The 14,188-nt window shown below is 36.1% G+C and overlaps 1 protein-coding gene across 2 annotated transcripts in view; it reads left to right on the forward strand.

Moving 5' to 3' along the window:
• Positions 1-14,188, forward strand: part of PLA2G4A (phospholipase A2 group IVA) — a 149,667-nt gene that overhangs the window by 11,285 nt on the left and 124,194 nt on the right. The gene's annotated exons all lie outside the window — the stretch shown is intronic.

The raw sequence follows: 14,188 nt of genomic DNA on the forward strand, positions 1-14,188 counted from the left end.
CTCATCTGCAGAAGCTCAACTGAAACCTGCTGATTGATTTTACTAATGTACTTTTGGCACAGTTCTCCAGGTTGTTACTCAAAGCTAGAGGCAATATAAATTTCATTTTGAAGCAAATGACAGCACTTTCAGTTCATTTCAACCTGAGTTTATTATATGTAACACCTAAATATTCAGGATGTGCTGCACGTTCATTATGGTGCTGGCAGAAGTAGGTAGTACAAAAAGAACTTAAAATTTCCTATCATTTTACTCTTTATAGTAATGTACGTTCCTCCCTCCTCAAAAATTTTCCATGAAACTCTGGAACTATGTTGTAGTAACCCACAGAAGTAGAAGGGAAAAACATGTGCTGCAATGCTCCAATGCACACATAAATGTTATTTAAAGGGTCTGCAGACTGCCATAGATACATGTATTTCAACATAATTGGCTTTTTTTTTTTTTTTTTTTTTTTTTTTTTTTTTTTTTTTTTTTGAGATGGAATCTCGCTCTGTTGCCCAGGCTGCAGCGCAGTGGTGCGATCTGGGCTCACTGCAACCTCTGCCTCCCAAGTTCAAGCAATTCTCCTTCCTCTCCTGTAATCCCCTGAGTAGGTGGGATTGCAGGTGCCCACCACCATGCCCGGGCAATAATTAGCTTTCTTTATAAACCAATATAATACTGTTATACTCTATAAAGTGGTCCCTAGGCTTCACTAGATTGCCAAACAGGTCCATGGAACAAAAAAAGATTAAAAACCCCCAAGTCTACTCCTCTCAAATGTGTACTCTATTTACAGAGTCCTTAATCCTGCAAAATACTAGGTTTCTTGTTCTTTTCAAAAGTGAATTACCATCACAGTGTCTAAAATAACATTTCTAAAACTTCTTATGATCTGAGAAGAAAATGGTAACCCTGAATTCCTATTACAAGTTACCCAGTTCAGGAATTGTAGAATGCTGATCTTGCATTTAGTGTTCGAACTTTACAGTAACATCTGGAAGCAGGTGTACACCCTTCTGTGCTTCCACAACTCCTGATGATATTGTTTATCATCAATTTATTCCTTTTAAAGATCATAGTAATTCCATACTTTAAACTGTCAGATCAATCTCACCAGCTGCCTGAAATAGTCATGGCATTCATTGAAAAGCAAAGCAAGCCATGAATGCTGATGATTGTATCCAGTAATAAAATGGTTCTTATTAAACGTTTAAGCCAGTTTGATGGTTTTCCTGGGGGTTTTCCTGAACTGTTTACTTTAGAAAAAAGATATGGCTTTCCTTGCTGTGGAAACCTTGGCAGACCCTGTCACTTAAAAAAAGGCAGCAATTAAAGAGGGAGTGGAACCCTCAACAAAACACAAATACTACCTCGGGGAGCATATTTGCAAAACATCCAGTCTAGAGAGAAAAGCTGTAGAAATAATGCTGTTGTCAAAACACACTTCTTTTCCTAGCATTTTGTGCCACATTGTTTCATGTATTTATAACATGTTAACAATAAGTACATCACCATTGTCAGTTTCTCTTAAGTAGAAGGCAGAACATTATCCTTCTATATTTTCTGAAAATGCACAGCATATATTTAACACCTATCAATGTGATATTATTCCATAATGGTCTGTGTGGGAAGAGGAATTTTTTAAACAATCTAATATTTGAAAACAATTTATAACTATGATTCAAACCTAGAAGGATGAAAGTGATTCTTTTTCAGTTTTATTGGACCAATCCCAAGGAGAAATTCAGTTATTTGTATTCCTCACATTCATATCTTGGATCTACTCTGTCCTTCTAAACTATAACTTGGTAACTTAAGATTTTAGCCAAATTGAAACTATATATATGTTATTTTAATTTTGGCATATTTTTAGCCCCAGTGTGTGTGGGGGGCGGGATGGGGCAGTGAGGATGCCAGTAGGGTATAAAGAAAGAGTACCTGGTTGAAAATGAAGAGGTATGTTCAGTTTCAGCTGTTCTCCTTACTGGGTAACTTGGTGAGGTTATATCTTGAGGCCTCAGCTTACAAATTTGTACAATGAAGTACTTTCTAGGTGGTGATTATGAATATTTCCTCCTTCCCCAAAATTTCTTGACCTTAAAATATGGCCAGAATGGCCACTTGTTTTTGACCACCAAGAGGTGAAAGAATGGAAAATAACAGCAAACTAGAGTGGTCAAGGAATGAAAACTAGAACACTGGCTTGGGAGTGAGGAGACATTCTTGCTTTGTTTGTAATGCACTATGTGAAACTGGGCTGGCCAGTTTCCTGATCCTTAAGATGGACAGGTTTATCTGGATTAGTACTTCCCAAATGTGAAGTGGTTAGATGTTATCCTTATGCTTCATTTATGTAGAATGTGTGTATGTATATGTTGGTGAGGGGTTGCGGGGAGCTTTTTAAATAATCAGATGAGGGTAGCTGCTCCATCTTAAAGGAGCTATGCTCTCTCCTTTATAATCTTCACCATCCTAGTTGAGATGCATATCATATCTTTTTTTTTTTTTTTTTTTTGAGATGGAGTCTTGCTCTGTTGCCCAAGCTGAAGGGCAGTGGTGCAATCTTGGCTCACTGCAACCTCCGACTTGGGTTCAAGCAATTCTCCTGCCTCAGCCTCCTGAGTAGCTGAGATTACAGGTGCCTACCACCACGCCCGGCTAATTTTTTGTATTTTAGTAGAGACAGGGTTTCACTGTGTTGCCCAGGCTGGTCTCGAACTCCTGAGTTCAGACAATCCACCCGCTTCGGATTCCCAAAGTGCTAGGATTACAGGCATGAGCCACTGCGCCCGGCCGCATAGTGTATCTTATATCACATCTGGACTTCCCTGGCCGATTTTCTCCCTCCCTCCTCCAGCACCAGTTTTCTCCACTAACAATTGTATGCTGCTTCAACTGCTGTGTTTATGTCATTAAAACATGTCATGGGCTGAAATATGCCCCCTCCAAATGCATACATTGGACCCTAAATCCCAATACGTCAGAATGTAAAAGTATTTGGGGATAAGGCCTTTAAAGAGGGCATTTAATTGAAATGAGGCTGTTAGGGACATGTCCTAATCCAATGTGACTAGTGTACTTAAAAGAAGAGGGAATTTGAACACACACAGAGACACCAGGGGCCTCTGTGCACAGAGGAAAGCACATGTGAGGACACAGCGAAAAGCCCCTATCTACAAGCCCAGGAGAGAGGTCTCAGGAGAAACCAAAGCTGCCAAACTTTGATCTTGGACTTCCAACCTTGAGAACTGTGAGAAAATAAATTCCCATTGTTTAAGCCACTCGGTCTGTGATACTTTGTTATGGCAACCCTCGTAAACTAACACAAAGTGCCACTTTCATCATGCCACCTCCCTGCTAAGACTCGAATAACTCTATTGCTTATTGTATAATTTCTCAGAAACTCTGCATGTGCTTCAGGGTCTTTTGTAGAGTGAAAAAAATGACGTAGAAAGAGGATTCTAGGGCCAGCTCAGCCCGTGTTAACCCAGATGACCTGGGAACTTTCTTATTCTTCCTGAGACAATTATTCTTTGGTAGAGACTGGTTGTGGGAGTCTGCCTTAGTTTGCATTGTCAGTTAAACAAATTACTTACCTTTCAAAACCTGTTTTTTTTTAAATTTCAAAATTAGTGATAGTAATCCCTATCTTATAAAAAATAAATGAGATCATATATATAAATCCTTAAAGTACTTGGGAAATGTTTAACAAGTGTGGATTTTCAAAATTAAGTATTCATATTAGCAACTGCTAAGATACATTCCAGTTTCACATTCTAGATTCTATAAATGTAATCTACTTGCTCTTGATTGTTTCTTAAGATAAGAGCACATTTATTATCTAGACAGTTTTGTCCAGTACATCATGCAAATTCCCCAGTTTGCGTATTCATCCTTTAGTCAATAGTAACTGAATTATCACTCTGGGCCCAAAACGAATACAGGGAGAAGACAGAACTTCCTTTGTGCTGCTCCCAGCTATGGGAGACTGACACATGTATAATGGTAGTCTAGTATACAATATTGTGATAAGAGATTTCAAGGAAAGGTACAAGGGACCTAATCTAATAGATACATTAAGAGATGACTGACTTTAGAGAGTGAATTTATGCAGAACCCTGAATGACAGGCGGACATGATCCTGCAGAGAAGGTGTGGGTAAGGACAGCATCAGTTGAGAGCCTGAGGTGGATGGAGTATCTCCAATGTCGTGGCCTTTTCCTAGAGGAAATGTTTCCTCTTCCTCTTACTATAGATCTAAGCTCTTTCACATTTTCAAGTGTCAGATCAGTTACTTACCATTTTCTCTGAAGCCGTTTCTACTTTAAACCACTGCAATCTCTACCTTCTTTGAAACTCTAGTAGGTATTTCATATATACTTGTCTATGTAATTATAATGAGCTTTCAAGAATACATATTTGATAGATTAAGAAGCTGTGACTTAGGAATACAAATGGAGAGGGAAATCTTAAAAGGAACAGTATGAATATCAGCCATATGGCACCACCTGTTACTACTGTGGGACTTAGTGGCAGGTTCCATACCATTGGGTTCCAGGCTCAAGAAACAGACATAGTTAATTATTCTGTGCCTTTGTGTCTGGAGTCATGCTTTTACATTTCTTTGGGAATAGGGAGGTGTTCCTGTAGTAAATTGAGAGTATGGTTTGAGAGACACTTTTAATATAAAGCAGCTCATTTACCCATCTGAATTCCTATTGTTTCTTTATTCCTTTGTAACGGTTGGCAATGTCAAACTCTTTGTATAGCCTTGGTTTACCAAAAAAGCACTATGAAATTAATTTAAAAGCTTAAAACTTTAGTGATGCCTTAGTAACTATATATCATTATAAGAATGATGATGATGGAAACATAGTAATATAATGCTCTGTTTGCTTTTAGAATATGTTCCATATCCAGTGTAATGGAGAAAGCTTTGAATTTGACAGCAGACAAGTTAGTGTCCAAATGTGTTCTACTTTTAAAAATGTTAATGGATCAAAACATCAGTGTTTCTATTAAAAATTTATTGTTGTATATGAAAATGTACTTGGTCTTTATAAAAGGTGCTCAATAAATTTGCCTACTTGAATTTCTTAGAAATCTCCGCAGAGGTTGGGTGCGGTGGCTCACTCCTGTAATCCCCCCACTTTGGGAGGCCAAGGCCACACCTGATCACACTGTAATCCTCCAACTTTAGGAGTCCAAGGCGGGTGGATCACTTGAGGTCAGGAGTTTGAGATCAGCCTGGCCAACACGGTGAAAACCCATGTCTACTAAAAATACAAAAATTACCTGAGCGTGATGGTGGGTGCCTGTAGTCCATGCTACTCATGAGACTGAGGCATGAGAATTGCTTGAACCCAGGAGGCGGAGGTTGCAGTGAGCTGAGATAGCACTACACTCAATCCTGGGCAACAGAATGAGACTCTGTCAAAACAAACAAACAAACAAACAAACAAAAACTCCCTATAGAATTAAATGACTAATGACTTGCATGAGTTGAAACAGTTTGAATTGAGGCAGTTTGAGGGGAATCATCACCAGTTTCATAAACAATAATAATAATAATGATTATTTTGTACATTTATGGTCTTCCAGGTACGGTGCTTGGTGATTTACATATATTTTCTTATTTCATCATCCTACGGTCTCTGTGAGGATTAAGGGCCATTTTCCCCACTTACAGACAAGGAAACTGAGGGTCAGGATCCCGCAGATAGAGAAAGGAGGAGACAAGCTAGAACTTGGGTCATTCTGGCTGCAGTCGAGAAGTTGCTGCCACTTAAATGCTGAAACTTTTAATATCTCCATATGCCTATACAATGAGTTGGAGGGAAAGCGAAAAGAATCTTTTGCATCCTATCCCTCTTTCCTCCAGATGCCACAACCCTAATAATATCCCCTCCTTTTCCTCTTGTCATATCACTGTACACAGAGAGAGAAGTGACAAAACACTCTAGTCTGGGTTTTTGTTTCTGTTCATTTTCCTGAGAAGTCTATCTTGCCTTGACAACATGACTAAAAGTTTTGGAAAGATCACACACTATTAAACTTTCATTGAATGCCAACAGTTACATTGCATAGGGAAATATCTGTTGAAAAGTCTATCCAAATTTCCCTCTCGTTCATGTTCTGAAAGTTTCTAATTACAGGGCAGGGAAAGCAAAAAAAGAAAGAGAAAAAAAACCCTGTGAATTTCATATCTCTTACTTCAGACTTAAGAGACTGTGTATACTCACCAAGACTGGTTATTTAGCTTAGTTATAAGAAACAAAGGAACAAAAACCCTGCTATTTTAGGAGTATTCATGAGAGTGGTTGTGCAAACTAGTTGTAATAAGGTTTCCAGAACTGAGCTAATTCTGGGACAAAAAACATTTTCCTACTGTTTCATGTGGTTAGTTGGACAGAAATGCCTTAATTTTGCAGAAACCTAAAATATCTGCTGCTACTATTAACAGTTATAGAGAGAGAGGGGAAAAAAAAGGACGGGTGTCTATTCCTAACTGGAATTGAAAATGCAGCCACTGCCTGACAGTAATGGCTAGTGATTTTACCCTGAAGGAAGTGATTGTATTTCAGTAATTTCTTCATAGGATGTCTTTGTTTCTTCCCTTGGCTATAACTGTGTAATAAAATTTATAAATATAAATTAGATCTGTTCACATGTATTAAATTTTTAAAGTAAATTTTATTTTGAAATAATTTAAGATAAGAAATTACAAAAATATTACAGGGTTCTCATGTGCCCTTCATTTAGCTTTCCCTAGTATAACATCTGACAACCACAGTACATTATCAACACCAGGAAACTGACATTGGTACAATGCTATTAATTAAACTACAAACCTTATTTGGATTCCATTAGTCTTTTATATACATTCAATTTTATCCAGTGTGACAACCTCTAGTTTTTTATTGGAATGTTACATCACTCACATTTAACGTTATTGGAAGCATGATTGGATGTTTGTCTTCCATTTTGCTGTTTTCCATGTCTCTTTTTTTAATTCTTCTGTTCCTTACATTAAATAGCTATTTTGTCGTGGCCCATTTTAATTCCTTTATTGATATTTTAACTATAGTTTTGAGTTATTTTCTTAGTGATTGCTCTAGGAATTAAACTATATGCCTTAATTTGTTATAGTCTACTTCATATCAATAATACATTTATTCCAGTAAAATGCAAAAACTTTTCTGCAGTGTAGTTCTAGTCCCTGATCGTTTCTCCTTTTTGCTATTATTGTTGTATATATTAGATAGGATTATAATTTATTGCTATGTAAATGCTATGTCTTTTGAAGAAGTTGAGAGAAGAAAAGGAAATGTTTATAGAATATTTTATATTAATCTACATATATTTATATTTGAAGAATATAATATAGAATATTTTATATTAACCTACATATTTACTGTTACTGTTAAATAGAAAAGGCTTCAGAGAAATGGTAAATAACTGATCTGATATTTGAAAGTGTGAAAGAGCTTATTTACTGGCACCCTGTATTTCTTTCTATAGGTTCAATAATGATCTGGTGTCATTTCCTTGGTCCAGTATACCTCTATCCCATCTCCCTTCTTTTGTGCTATTATTTTCATACGTGTGTGTGTGTGTATTGTTGTTTGTGATAATTCTGCCCAATTTTGTCAATGCGTTTGTTTTTCGGGGAGAGGATTTGCCACATTCCTCGTTCTGTCATTTTGTAAGTCGGTTCACCTATGTATTGGACTTTAAAGTGGAAGCTTTGGCCAAGACCATAAGCCATAAGATTTAAGATGTACACTAGTAAAATGGATAGTGAAACATCCTACTCTTTAGGTTTTAAAGAAAGCAGATGGACAAGGACATTTATATAATATATAAAACTTATCCGCTTCACTGTCATAAAAGCATTGAAATAGTAGAGATGTGGTAAGAGCTTCAGAAGAGTTTTTTTTTGTTGTTTAGTTTTGGAAAGCACTGCTGTGAGTACAGCCCCTCTTCCCTTGGGGCAGAGATCTGGAGAGGAATATGCCTACTAATCCCCAATCAAGAGAGGGGCCTTAAGAGGACCACTGAGAACTCTCATCAGAGGGTTTAACATTTGTCTTCTGCAGTAGGCTGGTGCCTAGTCATGCTTGGGAAATATAAAGGACACAAGTAGCAGAATAGACAGTTTCATTTAGGAAGTAATTACATTCTCAGGGTTTGCTGGAAGAAAGAAAACATGTATGAGTATTGTCCATGGACTAAAGAGAACTTTGGGAAGAAGTTTTAAATTCTATACAAGGCGTTTGCCTGGTAGAATGAAAGAACCTCAGAAAAAGAAAACTTGAAGTGGACCACAAGATGTACTAGGGCTGTGGAAAAAAAACACAAGCCCCCAGCTGGAGTAGAGATGCATTTGCATGTCAGGGAACACAAGGAAGAAACCTCAAAAACAGAGAATTTCAGAAGAATCCACAAAAAGCCTCTATGAAAGAAAGACTCAGCTTTAACACGTACCAAGCCAAGAGATCACAAAACCAGCTTATAAAAGTGCTGCCGAAGTAATATTTTTCTTGCCCCTATTCTCACTCTCTGTACATCCTTTTCCAACTATAAGGATTTAAAAACCAGAGTTATCAAGCTTGGGAGAGTTCGACCATAGGCAGGGGAAGGGAGAAGTCAATGACCTCACCCCGTTTCTTCTGCAACAAGCTCTACCTTGAGCAGGAGAGAGACTTTAACTCAACGAACCCAGCATTTCAGTGTCTGCAGTGTCTGGGCTATTTCTTTTCCTCTTTTCGTTTTTCTTTTCTTCTTTTCATATTCAAGTCAACAGAAAAGTTCTGAGGCTGCCTGAGGTTTCTTCAAGGTAGGAGGAGAGTTAGCCCTGAATAGAATCAAAGAACAAAAGAAAGTTGCTTTGAGATTAAATGCCATGAGTCATATTTGTTTACTCTCTAGTTATCTTGTAATTCTTAACCTAGTGGTTTTACACATACACACACACACACACACACACACAGAGAGAGAGAGAGAGAGAGGGCAGAGAAGGGAGAGAGAGAAACTAGACTTGGACAGTTAGCTATCTTAAGCATATTCGCTTTGGATTTAATATCAGGAGAGTCTCTATCCAAGTCCTGTTGTAGGATACAGTAGTGGATAATAGGTGGTGAACAGAGTGGTTATGAATGAAGTTGCTGGAAATGAGAAGAGGAAATAAAATTGCTGACATTAAACTTTGGATCCCAGCAACAGATTTCCTCTAAAGATTTTGGGTACTAATTTCACCCCCTCTGGAATCTCACTTGTTCTTGTTTTTTTTAAATAAGTAGAGAGCTAATTTAACATCATTTGCCATTAAGAATTGTTAGGAATAAGAAAGAGAAACATCAAAAGAGGGTGTGGCACTATTCTGTGGATTTTCTTCATGTATCAACCTGGCACTACTTTGAATAATATCCATCCATCCATTGGGCAAATCTTTATTCTGAACCTACTATATTTTAGGCATAGTTTTAGGCACTAGGGATGTCTCTATTAATAAGATAAATATGACCACTGACTTAATGAATCTTTAGTTCTCCCAGAAAAGGCAGACGTTGCGTGAGTGGATTGGCCTGAAGGAGGAGTCCAGAGAACACACGGAACCAGTAACAGGCAGACCAAATATACTTGAAGGTCACGGAAGGGTTCTCTGTGGAAGTGACACTGAAACTGAATCCTGGAGAATGGGTCAGATTTAGCTAGGTAAACAGTAGTTGCCTAAGAGGTTCAACATGATCTGCCACTGCCTATATTTCCAACCTCATCATAAGCCACTTTCACATTTGCTCACCATTCATCAGCCACGTGTCTTCTCTTAGTTCCTCATACTGCCTACCTGGAACATTATATTCTAAACCCACTGTCTCCTCACTCTGTATGGCTAGCTCCTTTTTAGGACTCAGCCTCAATTATTCTTTGTTTCTGCCTTTTACCTGTTTCCATAATTTTATACAACTCTATTTCCAATTGTTTCTTTTATTTTTTGGATTCCTTGTTTTCTGATTGCTTTCTAGAGATGGAATCTCCAAGAGGGAAGGGAGTGTATCTAGCTCTTCACTTTTACCTCTCTAGTCCCTCGAACAATGTTTGACACATGGTAATTATGCCTTAAATATTTGTTGACTAAATGAATGAATAGAAGAGATAAGTTATAGCCCTGAGTGGGAAAGAGCTTGACATATTTGAAGGAAAGAAAACTAGTATGGCTTTAACATAGAAAACAAAAGAGAGAGTAGTGGTATGGGGTTGAGGAAGTAGACAGAAATTCAATTTTGCAATCTTTTGCACTAGTATTCTTCAAATTGCTATTAGTGAGTCATGAAATCAATTCAGTGGGCTGTTACCAGCATTTAAACAAAAGTAATAGACTAAAATCAGAGTACACTGTACTTAGTAAAAGTATCACATGAAACTTACTTCTATATTTTAAATATTTGTCTGTGCATATATTTATGTATTGTATTGTGGTATGCAAAGTTTTCTCTGTTTTGGTTTGCAATAAATAGGTGTAAAAGCCACCACTGTAGACCGTGTTAAGGATTTCTGACTTTTCTGCTAAGAGAATAGAAACTCATTGATGATATTTTCCCAGGAGAGTAGGTTTCAAGATTTCCTTCCAATTGGAGACATTAATCATAATAAAAAGTGTTACTACTTTTAGCGACATGTATGCGTGAAAAATCAGGGTAGGCTGCATTTATTGCTACCCCTAGATTGTCTCATTTTGTTTCTACAAGGTAAGAGCTATGCGTTATTCACTATTGTTTCCCCAGTGCCTACTATAGACTAGGTAGATAGCAAAGATGTGTTTGTTGAATGAACAAAATATCTCGTATGAAGCTACTGTTTGTGAATGGAATGGCTGTGAGTCCCAGCAGATGCTCTTTTGCTATGCCATTCTCGTTATTACAGTTTTTAACACAGAAAACTTTGGTGAGAATAACTACCAGAATCTTGCTTAATTTTTGAGGTTCCACCATGGAGAGAGTCAAGTATAAAGTCTGTAGGGCCACAGAGTTTCATGCTATATACCTGTCTGATTCACCATTTTTTTGATCCCAAGCACCTTGCATAACACAAGGTCTATTGTAGATATTTATTTGTAAGTGACAAATATATAAAAAATTTCTGATTTTCTACTGTCACAACAATAATTACAACAGGTAGTACATCTTTCAAGTAAATATATAATGTTATTAGTGATAAGTCTATGTAATCTTCATCTTAAAAGCGAATCACATGCATTGAATATTTATTATGGGCTAGGTACCTTTCACAGTAGTGTTATTCACATTGCAAGCAAGTAACCTGAATCTTAGAATATGAAACTGGAGCTTTAATTAGGTCTTTCTAGATCCCATATCCAATGGTATTTTCACCAAATTATGCTGCTTCAATAAAGAAAATAATTGGCTTTCCTTCATCCTTTGAATCCCTGATAGTACTGCCCTGGCATTGTCCTACATAGACATTTCAGCTTCTGGAGAGGGAGAACATAACCTCTCAGGAATTACCACTACTGCAGCAAATCTAAAGGTCTTATGCTCTTGGGCCTAGGAGCTTTATGTGGACCATCATATGCATAGAACGCTTCATATTAAGAAGTTATTTCACTTCTGAGGGAAAATGATATGAGGGAAATATGGATGGTAAAGATGAAAATGAGGCACATGATTTTATATTATATTATCCATAAAAATATGTTCCACCCAGAGCTCTAGAGTATTAGCTGGATTCTGACTTGGGAACGGATGTAGTTCCCATACTTTGAATTTAGTTGGCATGAAAACATCAGTCATATTGGTAGAAAGTCATTGCTGATCACTTTAAAAATGTTGTAATAGAAATAGCACAGAAAATGCTGATAATGGGAAGTGCTGAATTGTAAGGATCATATCACTCAATATAGATATATATTTCTTGTATTATAAATTTAACTATAAATACCAGAGTAAAAATTACTCTTTTGTAGTTTTGCCTGTATTGTTTTATAATGTCATCCTTTAAAGATAAAATATAGTTTCAAAAATACTTAGAGCCTAATCAAAGGCACAGTACAGTATAGTAGTAAATGGATAATCATGTTTGTAAGATGTGTGTATATGTAGTTAATTAGGGAAAAATAATAAGAGGTAAAAGAAATTCATGTCGGTATTGATTAACAGTGTAAGATGGTATAGTAGAATAGAAAATGAGGGATGAGGGTAATACAACTTATGGATAAATAGAAAATGAACATCTCTTGACTTGAGCAAAATGCTTTAGTGTAACTGGGCTTGAAAATTATCCCTCTTACACGTATACATATATCCTATCATTCATTCATTATCTAACAAATATGTATTAAGTGCCCATGTGTGCCTACATAGGGACTGGGAATTTCACAACGAATGAAACACACAAAAAAACCTGCCTTCATAGAATTTATATTCTAATGAAGAAGGGAGAAGAGACAGATAAACACAACAAAAACTACCTAAGTGGATATTAGGTGGCCAAAAAACAAGAAAGCAGGGGTTTTTGCCAGTTTTAAATAATAGGTCAGGGAAGACTTCACTGGAAAGATGATATTGGAATAAAATCCTGAAAGTTACTGACAATAGCAGCTAGGTCAACCAAAATAACAGAAATGTGAAAGCTGAGTGCCTTAGTCTGTTTTCTGCTGCTATAACAGAACATGACCCACTGGGTAATTAATAAAGTGAATACATTTATTGGCTTACAGTTTTGGAAACTGGGAAGTTCAAGGCCAAGGAGCCAGCAGTTCTGGTGCCTGGTGAGGCTATTCTTTTCTTTCAAGATAGCCATTGTCCAGAGGAGAGGAAGGCTGGATCTAAAATATGGCAGAAGGCAAAAGGGCTAAGAGAGAGAGCCTATTCCATGAGCCCCTTTAAAAAGGCGTTAAACCCACCCATGAGGGTGAAATCCTCATCATCTAATCACCTCTCAAAGGCCCCACCTCCCAATACCATCACATTGGCAATTAAATTTCAACATGAGTTTTTGAGCAAATGATCAAACTATGGCACTAAAGCAGTTTATAATTGGTTAATGTTATCAGCAAACTTTTCTACTAGGTTTAAAATAAGAAAATGCAAAACCAAGATTATAGTAATGTATTATGATAAACTAATTTATAGTTTGGTCTCATTTTTATGTAAAAAGTTGATTTAAAATGCTGTATACATTTTGAGCCTGATTAATATGCATGATAAGATAAAAATACTTGTACTTTAGGAGCTTAAGAAGTAAGTGATGAAAGTAAATAGATGTTTTACTTTAAAAACTTTTTTTTCTTGTTGGTATAAATAATGGTGATTGATGGACCAGAATGAAGAATGGGGGGATCTTTATTTTTTATAATTATTAAATAGAGAATTATGGGTGATTTTTACCATTCATATAATATTGCTTCATATTTTTTACAACCAAATATAGTGAAGAAAGCGAGTTTAACAACTCAAGGGCATATTAGAAGATCCCATTTTTAAAAAAAAAAACATTTCAAATCCTCTCTTTTCCTCTTGCTTTAAGTATTATGAAAAAGCAGTGAAACAGTCTGAAAAGATACGCATCATAATGAAAATGGTGATTACACTTTCTTCTTCGTTCACTTCAGCAGTTTGTGTTTGTGACAATGAACAGGAATCATTTTTATAATTTCTTAAAAGTTGATGTTTAAAAAGAGAGATCGTTAACAATTTAAAACAAATTTGATTTATTTTGAAATAAAAACATTTTAGAATTTACATATTAAAGATAAATAATAAAGATATTTGAAAAGGTATTCCAAATTAGATGTAACTTATAGAATGCTGAAATATAAGTACATGTTGTTTTATGAAATTTCAAAGACTTGGTATAATGGAATAGCTAAGATGTTCATTCATTAAATAGCTTTTTATTTGATTTTAAATAACAAAGAGTACTTGTAGAAGAATAAAAGAAAGTAAAGAAAGTATTTTTCCATTAAAATATTTTTATTTAACTGCTTCCAAATTAAACTGGCGTCTTCAAATGAACAAACATTTCTTTAAAAATGTCATTACTAAAGTTCAAATTCAACATGAATGTACTTTTGTAATTCCTAACAAATAGTTAAGGAAAAAAATCTTTCTTTTTTATAGTGATTCTGTGTATTGCTGACCCTACTGAGAAAACAATGACATGTGGCTTAATTATAATATAA

Source organism: Rhinopithecus roxellana, chromosome 8 (assembly GCF_007565055.1).
Source record: "Rhinopithecus roxellana isolate Shanxi Qingling chromosome 8, ASM756505v1, whole genome shotgun sequence".
Taxonomy (NCBI): domain Eukaryota; kingdom Metazoa; phylum Chordata; class Mammalia; order Primates; family Cercopithecidae; genus Rhinopithecus; species Rhinopithecus roxellana.